The sequence below is a fragment of the Pipistrellus kuhlii genome, unplaced genomic scaffold (assembly GCF_014108245.1).
Source record: "Pipistrellus kuhlii isolate mPipKuh1 unplaced genomic scaffold, mPipKuh1.p scaffold_m20_p_7, whole genome shotgun sequence".
Lineage (NCBI taxonomy): Eukaryota > Metazoa > Chordata > Mammalia > Chiroptera > Vespertilionidae > Pipistrellus > Pipistrellus kuhlii.
Genome location: NW_023425573.1, coordinates 9492669 through 9506521, shown reverse-complemented (window position 1 = coordinate 9506521; position 13853 = coordinate 9492669).

Here is a 13853-nt window from a genome sequence, read left to right as displayed (position 1 = left end):
ATAATTTATTAAGTGCCTACTATGTGCTAACTTATTGAGATATAATTGATATACAGTATTGTGTAAGTTTACGGTATACAAATGTTGATTTGATACATTTGCATCTTGCAAAATGATTACTGCCATAGCATTAGCTAACACCACCATCATGTCATATAATTACCATTTCTTTATTGTAGTAAGAACATTTAAGATCTACTCTCATAGCAACTTCCAAGTGTGTAATACAGAATTATTAACTATAATCATCACGCTGTACATTAGCTTCCCAGAACTTATTTTATCTAACTAGATAAACATTTCCCCAATGTGCCAAATTCTTAAGTGATTTAATCGTAGCAACCACTGTTGAGATAGTACTGTTATAAATATCTTTACTTTGCTGGCGAGGAAACCAAATCTCAGAGAGCTTAAGTAACTTGTGGTCTGTGGTGACCTCTGACACACAGATGGTATATACAGGGCAGTGGCCGGATGTGAGTCTACTTTTTTTTGAACCTAAAGCTCATTCATTTAAACCCTATGCCATCTGCCCTTATGGAAAACAGTTGAAAGTTTGTACCAGGTAGTGTGATAGCAGTTCAGAAGGGATACTTCAAACAGGATTTTTTGTTATGTCTGAACTGGACAGACATGGAAGGTGCTTCCTGGTAGGAATATGTAAAAAATATTCTGGGAACACTGAGAGCCCCTATTAAGTAATTAATGCCTTTAACATGGAAGAAGAGTTAAACAAAATCCATTGCTGGACCAACCCACACTTTGCCATAAGTGTGTGGTTGCCATAGTGATGAATAATAACATTAGGAGGTTTGGGGGATGAAATGACCCATGGTGCTATTTCCTATGCATGAGGGTTTAGCCAGCACCCAAGCAAACCTTGGTATAACCCATTGCAGAAATGTTGCTGGGCTTCCATTGGATGCTCAATATCTCCCTCTACAGGGCTTAAAGGTGCAGATTCTCAGTCTTGTATTGACTGTAGCAAGTTGTTAGTTCACACTCAGCCACACAGAAGCAGGCTCTGGCAGTCTTAGTACTTTTGTCAGGTCGCCATGGAGATGCTGTATTGTTTCAGAAATTCATAGCCTTCAAAGGGAGATGGATTCTGAAAGCATTGGAAATGCATCATAATGCCTTGCCTCTGGCTTGTATTTATAAAAATAGATGTGTAAAACAAATACAGCTGGACCCAAGTGTCCAATCCAACCCAGAGACTCAACTGGGCAGAGTGTAGTACTACTAGTTCTGCATTTTATAACAAACAAGTTTTACATCCTGATTCAAGTGGCCTTTCAGGAATTGCTGCATGTCAAGTATTAAACACGGCCAATACATGTACACTCTCTGCTTTGTAAAAATTTATCGCCTGTCTAACCTGGTTCAGAGGTCGCCACAGACCACAACAGTACAATATGTCATTTAAATGCAAAACAAAACAAAGGTCACCTACAAGGAGGTGAAAAGGTAAATATATTTAGACCACAGAGCAGAACAGATTACTATCACATTTGAGCAAGAAATTTGCTGTAAGATTTCTAGTAGCTAAAGCTACAAGAAAAACAGGGAGTTATATATTTTTTCATTTTCTGACAACAGGAAGCAAATAAATCTATAAACAGCTAGATACTACATACCTCCCCTCCCCCATGCCATCGCCCGGCAACTAAATAAAATCATGAGTAAATAGCATGGGGTCCTTCCATGAAACACAGAGATGTATGGAGTGAACAGACCCTTGGCTTCAGTAGTATAAAAGATACTGGAAGGAACCTCAGCTGACTCTTGAATCAGCCATCCATAAAGACAGAGGGCATGACATTGGGAAGTAACAATGAGGTCGTTTTTTGCACAGACTGTTGATATGGAGCAAAAATTCTTTTTCCAGGGTCGTGTTAACAGAGGGATAGAATGGTGAGGCTCTCTATGGGGGACTTTTCCCAGTGTTAGCGAATCACCTTGGGAGCTTGATAAAAAGGTGGGTGTTTCGTCCCTTTTCCCAGGGCTGTGATAGGACCCAGAAATCTGCATTGAGATGATGATTGTCTATGGATCCAACTTGGAGAAACACAGATGGGAAGACATTCGTGGATTTGGGGCAGGTGCTGGATCCAGATCTGTTTTATATCATGGGTGAGGAATGAACTGGAGTCATTTCGCAGCCTCCGTGGAGTTGAAGTTCATCTGACTCTTAATGAACCAAGGAGCTGCAGGCATCGTTTCTCTTCACAACTCATTAGCTTACATGTCTCTCTTTAAAGTAGCTGTCATGAAATGCTTAGAGCAAAAAGCCTACTATATCATTCTACCCTCAGAATTACGTGAGCTTGGTGCTATGTTCCGAGAACCAAGAATGTTAAGTGTATCCTTAAGTGGTTCCATTTTTCTACCGTTCACAGTTACGAAACACAGTAATTTATAGGCTGTGTTCCCATGAGAAGAATTCATGCTTTGAAGTTTCTTTCTACATCTGAAAAACCTAAACATGCCAGTGGTCATCACGAGCTAACCCCGTGGGCATGGAAGGTCACGTGGGTGATGGACAGGGAAGCTGGGGCCAAGGTCAGAGAGTTCCTTCAACTTTTCCCATTGCTGCCACCACAGCTTTCTGGACATGGTGTTGATGCACATCCCTATTCATGATGGGGTGCAGGTCATAGAGCATGCGTGGGAAAAGGAAAAATCCATGATGGCTTCTGGGAGTCACATCCACGCCCCAGCAGCGATGGTACTACATGAAACCTTTGAAGGTCTGAATAAGAGATTTCTAAGTCATGAAATCTTTATTATTATTATTTTTAAAAATCATCACATCAAAGCACAGGACATGGATCTGGGGGCAGTGTATGGAAAGTAAGGAACAATCCAGTTTTTTGGATTCAGACCAAACACTAGACAATGGCAATGTATATACAATACTATTCTTATACCAAAATGAAAGTTAAAAATCTTATCAAACACTTAGTCTTCACAAGATAAAACAATTAATTGGACCAGCTTTCCCCCCTTCTATTAAATGGCTGATTCAACAGCTGTTTCAGCTCAACACTCTGATCTTCATTAGCTATTGCTTCACATTTGGCCCTGATAATATTATCAATCCTAAGTGCTAAGAATATGTTTAAATCAACTAAAATATTTTTTGCTTTTTTTTATATAAGGGATTTTTTCCCCTCTCTCTCTCTGCTTGTCTTTTAACCTCCTAAAAGCAGGCAGCCAACTTATTAGTTCATCTACTTTGGCACAAGGAAACGATGAATGGTTTTAAAAGCTTTGAAAACGTAAAACTGTAAAGAAATCACAAGAATATCCAGCTTATAAGGCTGTTTATGTACTTTCTATGGCGGCATAGTTCATCCTGTGGAAGGATTTCCTTCGCTCTGAATCCCCCAGGGTCTCTGGCTGATTTCCCTCTTCCTCTGGCACTGTTTGTGTTTAAGAAATAATGCCCAGGAGAAAGATAACCATCTTGCTGCTGCTTTGTGGAAACATATGCATTCTCATACAATTTCTATTCCCTCTTCCTCCTAAGTGATGAGATGAAGACCTGAGTTTAAGCACATCATCAAAAATTGCACAGTAAGTGGCCAGGAGTCTTTCAAATGGCTAAAGAAGCTGAATTACCCAAGGAGGAAGGCGCAGCTGGAAGCTAGAGATTGCATCATCTGGCCTTCCTCTGCTGAACAAAGGCAATTATTTTGCAAAGTATTTACAGATGCTCTTATTTCAAGTGACACAACACATTTGTTTCAATGGAGGTTTTCAATCTGCAACTTGGAAATTTTCCTTAGCACGGAAAACCCCATAACAATTCATTGCACCCTAGAGTGTAGTTGAGGGGAAGCAGTTGAATCTTAAAGCTATACTAGCAATTAGGATAGCTTCAGAGGCTGGTGTTTCTGGGACGTTTCCATCTTATATTACAGCACAGAAGTCCTGCCTTTGTGTGGCAAGGGAAGACCTAGGAAAAGGCTTGCTAAAGCCAGGACACTAGTCAGGCTGTGTGATTCCAATTCTGCAGTGCGAGTATTTAAGCTCATATTCTCAGGAATGGTGAATTTGTTCGGAAAGCAAGAATTGAAATGGGCATTTAAGGCAATGTTGTCCTTCATTAGGTTATTAGCTTATTAGGTTGACGCTTCCTTCAAAAATCCAGAGATAGATGACAAAAATGTAAATATTTTCATATTTTCTCTAAAGATTAGTGGTAAATGTTGGCTAGTATATGGCCATAAATCAATTGCTCAAGACATAATCCTCAGATTTAATAAAGGAAAAGAGGAGCTTCTACACCAGCTAGTTCAAATTATAATATGCCTCTGACCACCCTTCCCGATCATGTAGTGTTACGCCCAGACTTCGTGATCCCCAAGGACCACCAGGGAGCCGAGTCCGATGTAATAAACAAAAGAGCCTTTTCCCTGGCCTCTATCCCACTCACACCGGCAGCATGGCGGAAGAGCGAATTTCGCTCAGTCCAGGGGTTTTACTCCGGTCGGTGGTGATGTCACTGCCTCGGCTAACCCTGATTGATTGGGTGAGGGCTAGGGTTCAGTTACAGAATGGAGGATAACTCCGCCCTGCCCTCTCAGTAGGAGAGTAGCTTGTGGAAAGGAGGGACATACAAATGTATAAGCAGGCCCAGGGATGGGAAAAGAGGAAAAGGAGAACGTTATCTGGACCAAACTCTCTTGTATCTTTCTGATTCAGAATCTTGGGGGAATTTCTCTGTGTATCTCCACTTGACAGACCAAAATAAACAGGAATACCCTGAAGAATTTGCTCAGATATTTTAGTTTAGCTTTGGTTTCCCAGTTTTCAGAATTGATGGCCAACAATATTTCCCTCCCATGATAATTTATCCCTCCAACCCCCTCTTTAGCTGCATTTCTTATTATCTTAAAATGTTTGCATTTGTCTTGTGATGGATTAGTCTAAAATTGTGCCATAAGACTCCACCAAATTCAAACAGTTGATATTTTAAACCAGTGTTCCCCAGTCACAGGGCAGGAAAGGATAGAACTTATGGAATTATGCCCATGGGTGCACAAATCCAGATGTTAAAAAACATACAACGTGAAAGCTATCATGCATAGTTGCACAGGTGACACAGGAAAATCAAAGTGGGGTGAGTTTCACCTGTAAAGGCTTTTTGCATGAACTAAATTTTTAGCTGTTCTTGAAGGATGTGAACTTGGAGAATAATGTGGGGGAGGCATTTCAGGTGGAAAACACAAGCAACTTTGCAGAGGGAGGAATTTAAGTCCCGTATGTGGACAGCAAGTGAATTGACTTGGCGAGCAGAACACAAATGAAGAGTGTAAAAATCTGGTTCCTCATTGAAAAGGATCATAACTTGCACTTCCACGTGATCCTGACATAGGACTTAGCAGGACATTTTTTGAGCAGGCAACTAATAAGTTCTTGTTAACTGATTGATTCTACCTGACTCCTGTACAACACATATTTTATCCAGCATTTTCTTTCAACACGAGGACCAAAATCTATTCAGTTTTGTGCTCTTGGTGCCAAAAGAAAGCCCATAAGAAACTCCGTAAAAATGATAACTGTATACATTTATTTTCAGTGAATGAATTGATCTGAAATCCGAGCCTGTCGTTTTTGGAAAGCACAAATCTCTTTTAGAATATCTTTTATCTTGATCTCCTTATCAACTTTCCCACCTAATAGTATCTTTTAGCTGGAGAAAATAACAACAAGAAGACTCCAAGAACTTAATAATACTTTTAAGCAAATTTGTTTCTTGTTGACATGCATGTATGTATGAATATGGATATAACTATCAACATCTTTTATTGATAGCTGAATAAAGATAAAAGAGACCATCCCTGGATCTATGGATTTGTTCACCTATTGACATAATTCCTTAAGCTCTACAGTTTGTTTGGCCCCTGACTGGAAAGCACTGGTTTAAAATATCAACTGTTTGACTGAGTTTAGACAAATTCATAACAAGATAAATGCAGACCTTATAAGATAATCTTTAAATTTTAAATCTAGGCTCTGGATTTTGTTTCCTTTATTTCTCCATCCCTCTTTCCCCTCCTTCCCCCCTCTTCCATTCTTTCTCTTATTTGCAAAACTGGATATCTTGACCCTTTAAATAATATATTAAGTCTGGTTCATTTTGGCTAATACTAAGGCAGGTTTGTTGGAAACCACCCATTGCCTTCACTAGCGGATAGGTGTGGACAAGGAACTGGAAGGCTGGTCAACCTTGAAGCTCTGAAAGGTCAGAGCCAACCACCCACTGTTTAATTGAGATGATGTCAGCTGAAGCAACTTCCACCTTTTAGTTTTATGTAAATCTTTGTTGATTGCATGTTATTGGTATTACCTGCCTAAGGGCTATGGGTGTATCCCACAATCTGAATGAAAGGAGGAAGCGGAGTCCTTCCTCTTGAGCTGGGCTCCCACCTGGCCCCCAATATTTCCAAATTAATATTTTCTAGTCTCTTTTATTTGCGTGTGGCCTCCTCCAGAGCCCAAACCCTGAACCTGAACCCTGAACCATGCAGGGCGGGGAAGGAGGAAGACACTCACACAGGCTTGAACTTTAAATTAATAATAATAATAAAATCAACCCATCTCCTATTTCTGTCCCAAGCTGCCAACAGAGTTTGGTGAAAACATTGCCAGACTGACAATTGCTGTCAAAAGCAGCTTTCCCCTTAGGTTGCCTGGCAGAAGCAGAAAGGCGGGTGGGGTCTCCTGTGATTGCCAAAGCCAGGGCTCTGGATGGAATGGAGGTCTTTGGGACATTTTGTTCTGGCTCAGCTGCTTTCCTACTGCTTCTCTTTCCCTGCCATTTCCTCTGGGCCCCGACCTGCTTCTTTTGTCTGTCTCCAAAACACATGGGAGCTCTGTGCATAGAAGTAATTTCAAAAGTTTGTTTAGGGAGCCCCAGGAGGGGTCAATAATGATAGTTTCTGAATTACAGGGTAAGTTAGTGAATGTTTTGATAGCATCCTTAACGTTTTTACTATAACTATAGTAACAAGTTTCATAGGGAAATTCTTTTTATTTTTTTGTTCAACAAATATTTACTTAAAAATTTAAAATTGCATTTATTAAATTGATTGATTTGACATTGGTCAACATGAACATATACGTTTCATGTGTGGATTTCTATGTTACAAGATCTGAATATTGCACAGTGTGCTCATAGGGCAGTTCTTTACAGTATATTTCAATATCTGACTATGGCATAATGCCAAGATCGCACCAGTAAAATTAATTCCATGAGGGGCAAAACATAATGTGAAAATTTCTGATGCTTTGATTTAATTTTAGGGTAAGTGTTTAGGTTTCTAGTGCAGTGAAGAAGTCCTTCACAAATATTACTTCTTTAGGAGTGATGAATTCTAGGTTATACCCTTGGAGAAGTGAATATATTTTATGTTGATTACTAGAGGCCTGGTGCATGGATTCATGCACTGATGGGGTCCCTCAGCCTGGCCTGTGGAGATTGTGCCAAAACCAGCTCTTTGGCATTCCTTGAGGGGTCCCAGATTGTGAGAGGGTAGTTCTTGGGTGATGCACCTGGAATTGGGTTCCCTCCTCTCTGGTTCTGTGTGCATCACCTGAGAACCACAGGTGCCAAGTCACCACAGCTTAGCAGCTCCCTGCGTTGAGTGTCTTCCCCCTAGTAGTCAGTGCACATCATAGCTGCCAGTCGGATGGTTGAATGGTTGGATGGTTGGATGGTTGCTTAGGCTTTTATATATATAGGTTGCCCATAATGCAATGATAAACCTGAGAAACTCTCTGAGGATCTAAATAAAGTCATCCCCCTTCTTCAATCAGGTGAGAGGGGAGAATTCTGGTCTGCAGAGAGATCCTCTAGATTTTTTTTTAGTTTAAGTAATTTTTTTTTTAAAATAAAACAATTTGGGTACAACTCCAACACACAGAATAATGGATAATTGTAGAACTAATAGAAAGAGGCAAACCCCAAATTCATTAATTCAGTCTTGTTAAAATTAAGCTGAATCAGAAACTTGGAAATATTTAATAATAGGACCTTTGAAATAATGAAGAACTGTTAACACGTGCTTTTTGAATGCCAAACTCTGAGCTGGCTTCTTACATCTTATTTTGAAAGACAAGAAAATATGTCAGAAAATATTTGCACACCAGGCACCAAATATTTGAGTTAGTTTAATCCCTATTCTCTTTTAGCAGCATGTTGAGTTGCCTACCTGTTGCTGTCTAAGAAAAAAAGAATTTCCCTAAAATATTGAAATGTTAATAGTTTTAACAGTTTCAAAGATTGTTGATTTATGATTTTAAGGGTTTGAGTGATTGAAATAAGATTATATAGAGAGAATCTTTGATAAAGGAAATTGTTAAAGTAGAAAACTATGTTTACCATAGGAAGTTTTACTTATCTAACTGTGAAAGATTGTTGTACCAGTATAACAGTCTATTACTTACCCCTTCTTTTATGGCAACAGGATTTTAGCTGGACCTAAGGATATCTAAAAAAGAGGCAATGAGATAAAAACATGGGATAAAATTATGGCCAATAGGATGTGAGCAGAAATAATTTATAAGCTTGTGAAAATATTCTCAAAGGGAGAGGATATACCTTATTTCTCCCCTTCTTCCTTTGCGGGGCAAGGAATGGGGATGGAGGCAAATCGCTGGAAAATGCAGACAAGGATCAGGCTGTAGTGATACAGAGCAAAGATAAAGGGACCTGGGCTTCTGACCAGAGGTGGTTATACCTGCCTCAGACATCTTATCTGCGGGCTTCATTTATTTATGATAGAAATGAACCAATATGACAAAAGTACAAGCATTACAGAGAAGCTCTAGAACAGTTCACTTTCCTCTTATTTAATTAGTTAAGAAATTTCATTTCTTCATTCTCATTTACTTATTGGTACAAATCTTCATTCGTTCATACTAAGTTAGACAAGTTAACCTCTCTGAATGGCTGTTTCTTTATGTCTCAAATGGGAATCATACAGAATACTGCTTACCTCCTTCCAGGGTATTTCTGAAGGTTAAAGATAATGAATGAGTGTGAAGTTCCTGGTACATAACAGGCAACCCCAAAATAGAACCTGCTGTTGTTGTTACTATTATTCTTTTATTAGCTCAGTGCCAACCAATCTTGGCAAAGGCATTCACAACTCTCTGTTGAAGAGAAAATGGCAACATAGTGTGTTAGATGCTACTCGTAATTAACAGTGTACCAACCTTGTGTGCTCTATTCCTTCAAATAGATTCAGAATCTCTTTATAAAAATTTTAGACTAATTTTTGTTGTCTGTGTCATCCTTATTTGAAAGATGCCTTTGGCCTCTGACAGGGTAACCTGACCCATCTTTTCACTAATTCTGCCACTAAGACAACCCAGACCCTTTGACCAGTGGTAACTGAAAGGCTTCCTGCTGGTAGGTAAATCACCCCTTACCCACATGTGGTATCAAGCCTGAGTTGAAAGTAAGGGGAGAGTGGGAAGGGGGAAGAGATCAACCAATGAGCTCATATGCATATATGCATAACCCATGGACACAGACAATAGGGTGGTGAAGGCATGGGGTGGGGAGCAGGGTGGGAGAGGTTGATGTGTGGAGGGGAAGGGGTCATATGTAGTAATACTTTCAAGAATAAAGATTTTTTTTAAAAAAGAACATTTGGAAATTTGGGGATACACGTGTACTTTATGTACATCCCAATTCAATTTAGACAAACAACCTGGCCTTCTGGCACCCCATAAAGGAAGGCAACTCCCATTAGGGGGTAACTCTCATTAGCTGGAATAGATTAAGCTTTAAGTGGTTATGGTAAGTGCCTAGTATGGTCAGCTGTCAATAATAGTAACTGTAATTTCTGTGTTGTCAGTATCATAATCATCATTATCATGGCCCTGTGGTGATATGAAAGCTCAAACAAGAAAGAATTTGCTCAGACCTCATTCTAGTTAATTGCAGGATAGATGTAGTGCACAGGGACTGTTTTCTGGTTATAAAATCTGGTTTAGGTAGCAAAGAGATGGTGAACATATGGAGACAGCCTCCTTTTTATTCCGGGTCCATAAGTGGGCATCTTTTTATCTGTTCTAGGAATCATAATGCTTTAGAACAGCTCTTCTTAATGTCCACCCAGCTCTTATGCTGGTTATGTACCCCCTTAAATGTATTCAGATTTGATTAAAACTCAGAAAATGGTGGCCAAGCAAAGCACACTAATTCAAGACTGCCGCACTATATATAGCTCACCAGAGCTGATGGCTGTTTTAGTTTGGGCCTTCTGTGAAGCAGAGCCTGAGACCAGGACTAGGGTGTGGGTAGTTTATTTGGGAGGTGATCCTCTGAAGCCAAGATGAAGAAATAGAGAGTGAAGCAGGGAAAGAGGAGAAACTGACATAAGGGTACATACATCATTGAGGGTGTCAGATTAAGCCATGGGGGCCAGATTCTCCCAGAATCTTGGAGAAGCATACAGAATGGCTCTCAGCAGCACCCATCTGAAGGATTGGCTTCTGTCACCCGTATTTGAGGATTTCCTGGGAGCTTAACTGTCCCGAAATTCTGGAATTATGTTTACACATAGCGGGGGTGGAATTCAGAAAAGGCCATGAGGTATAAGAGAAACAAATACAAACAAAGCAGGATTAAAGACCTCAAAAAAGCTACCCTTCAATACAAGCAGCAGGAACTGTCAAAGTCAACTGTTTAGAACGCTGGAAATTAATTAAAGGCTTGCAATAATCTTAGGAGTGTTTATTGAATAGAAATAGCTGAGTCTCATTAAGAACAGGAAGGCTATAGCATTCCAAGGCTGACAACAAATTTTAAGAGGAAAAACTGGTGAGTTAGATGTCTCAAGGGCATTTTAAAAGCTCTGACGTATTCCTGCAAATCTAGAAGGATGCAGAGGGCTACACACTTACTCAGGAAAGGCCTGGAAAGCCCTAAACTCTCACCTTTGGCTGACCTTAATGCTCTGTGCATGATGAAAGTAAAACCAAAGGCAGAGTTGGAAATGTCCTGTTGGAGGGTTGAAAGTGTACCTCAACACACACATAGAATCTCAGGGCCAAGACTGAGAGACTCATTGGTTTAAGGCGGTGGTCGGCAAACTGCAGCTCGTGAGCCACATGTGGCTCTTTGGCCCCTAGTGTTCTAACACCACTTCTTCAAAATAGACTCGCCCAGGCCTAAAACCGACTTCTGCGCATGGGCTACGAAATTTTAATCGCAGTGTACGTGTGGGCCTGCATGTGGTATTTTGTGGAAGAGCCACACTAAAGGGGCCAAAGAGCTGCATGTGGCTCTCAAGCCTCGGTTTGCCGACCAGTGGTTTAAGGCATTTGGGTACATCTATCCAATTATTAACTGATCACTAAGCTTCAGTGACTACATAGGACGAAGAATATAGACTTTACAGGATCAGTCCAGGCAAGTCTCCAAACAAACAACAAGAACAAAAACCACCATGACATATCCTGAGAAAAGAGAGAGGAATTTTGTTTCCAGAGTTGACACATTATATTATTTTAAATGTCCAGTTTTCAACAGAAAATTATGAGACATGCAAAGAAGTAGGAGAGTATGGCCCCTACATAGGAATAAAAGCAGCCAATAGAAATTGCCTCTGAGGAAGCCCACACACTGTACATAATATACAAAGACTTTAACTTAGCAATCATAAATATGTTTTAAGATATAATGGGAACCATGTCTAAAGAGTTAAAGGAAAGTATACAAATGATATTTCCCATTTAAAGAATATCAATAAAGACTTATGAATTACAAAAAGAATCAAATAGAAGTTCTGTAGTTAAAAAGTATAATAATTGAAAAATTCACTATATGGAATCAACAGTAGTTTAGAACTGGCAAAAGAAAGAATCAGTGAGCTTGAAAGAAAGTCAATTGAGATTATCCAGTTTGTAGTACAAAAAGAAAAAAGATTAAAGAAAATTAATAGGGCCTTAGAGAACCGTGGGACACAATCAAGCATATTGACATACACATAATGGGAGTCCTAGAGAGAAAGAAAGAGACAGAAATAATATCTATAAAATAATGGCTTAAAATATCCCCAATCTAATGAAAAATATTAATCTGTACATCCAAGAAACTCAACAAATTTCAAGCAGGATAAATTTAAAAATACCCACATCGAGACATACACACATCATCAACTTTTGAAAAACAAGGACAAAGAAGAATATTGAAGGCAGCATCATGAAAGCAACTCCTTGTGTACCAGGGATGTTCATTAGAGCATTATTTATAATAGTAAAAACGTGGAAACAAATGTGCATCAATGAATGAATAAAAAATGTGGCATATCCATATAAAAGAATATTATTTGACCTTAAAGAAGAATCAAGTCTTGGAACATATTACAACATAGTTGAACCTTAGAGACATTGTGCTAACTGAAAGAAACCAGTCACAAAAGACCACATATTGTATGATTAATATAAAATATCCAGAATAGACAACTCTATAGAGACAGATGTAAGTTAGTGGTGACCAGGGGTGAAGAGGAGGAAGAATGGAGCTTGACCACTAGTAAGTATGGAATTTCTTCTTGGGCTGATGAATGTCTGGAAGAGTGGTGATCGATGCACAACATTGTGAATACTAAAACCATGGATTGAACACTCTTTTTCTTTTCTTTTTTTTTTTTTTTAAGAGTAAACTTTATGGAATGTGAATTTTATCTCAATAAATCTGTTATTAAAAACCAAGCAAACCAGTTAAGTGAATGTTGAAGTCAGACATTGCTGGCTGAAGATGAGTTTGAGCTCACATGCACTGCCCAACACTGACTGCCATGCGGAAATCAGAGGTGGGTGCAGGGGTATGGTGTCCAGCATGAAAAAAATCCACCACAATAGCCTGTTAATAGATAAAATGCATTGCACATCTGTGCTATTTCTAGAGTTCAAGGGGTGAATTTATCCGTTGCTGTCCTTCTCAAGCAAATAAAAGGAGCAACAAAGAAGTGGAAATGATGCAATTTATAGTGATTACTTTGAATTCCCTATGATTGATTTATAAATACAATCCTAAATTTTGCTTTCTAAACATAATTCTAAAGTTTAATAATTAAACACACCCCTACACATCTCACAGCAGACAGTAACCTAGGACTTAAGTGGTGAGAACATGAAAGAGAGCCACTGCTTATGAAATCATCTATTTCGGTGGATCCCAAATCTTAGTAAGCACAAGAGTTACTTAGTGAGCACAGGAGTTACTCAGTATTAAAAATATTGACTTTGGGCTTCTTCTTCTCTCTAAATGCCATCTCCACTTCGACTTCTTCCACCCACCATAAAGAGTATGACTCAGTTGGATGGAGAGGGGCCCAGGTGTTTACATTGCCGAAAAACATCCATCCCCGGAGATTCTGATGCAGGCAGTCTGTGGGTTCCAGTTGGAGATACACTCATCTTGTCCAACTCACTAGTTTTTACAGATGAAATAATTGAGACCCATGACATGTTGAAGGTCACATGATAGAGGCAGAGGTGTGGAGCAAGAATTTAAATTCAGGGCTAGTCACCAAATGTCCTCTATATCATAGTTTTTCTCATATTTGGGGTTGAAACAGTCTTGAAGTCATTGCGCAGGGAGGCCGTGGTCCACATATCAGAGAACATTAAAGCCATCGCACACCTGCCCACAGCTTTGGCAATCAACATAAAGAGCATTCTGTGTAGTGCATCAGACTGCGAGCAATGTTCCTGTGGCTACTGTGAGAGGGCCAAGAGAAGTCCTTGGAGATTTCAGAGCGGTAAACCAAAGACTCATTTCTTCTTGAGCTAGAGCTGTGCAGTGATTGCATCCACGTATTTTC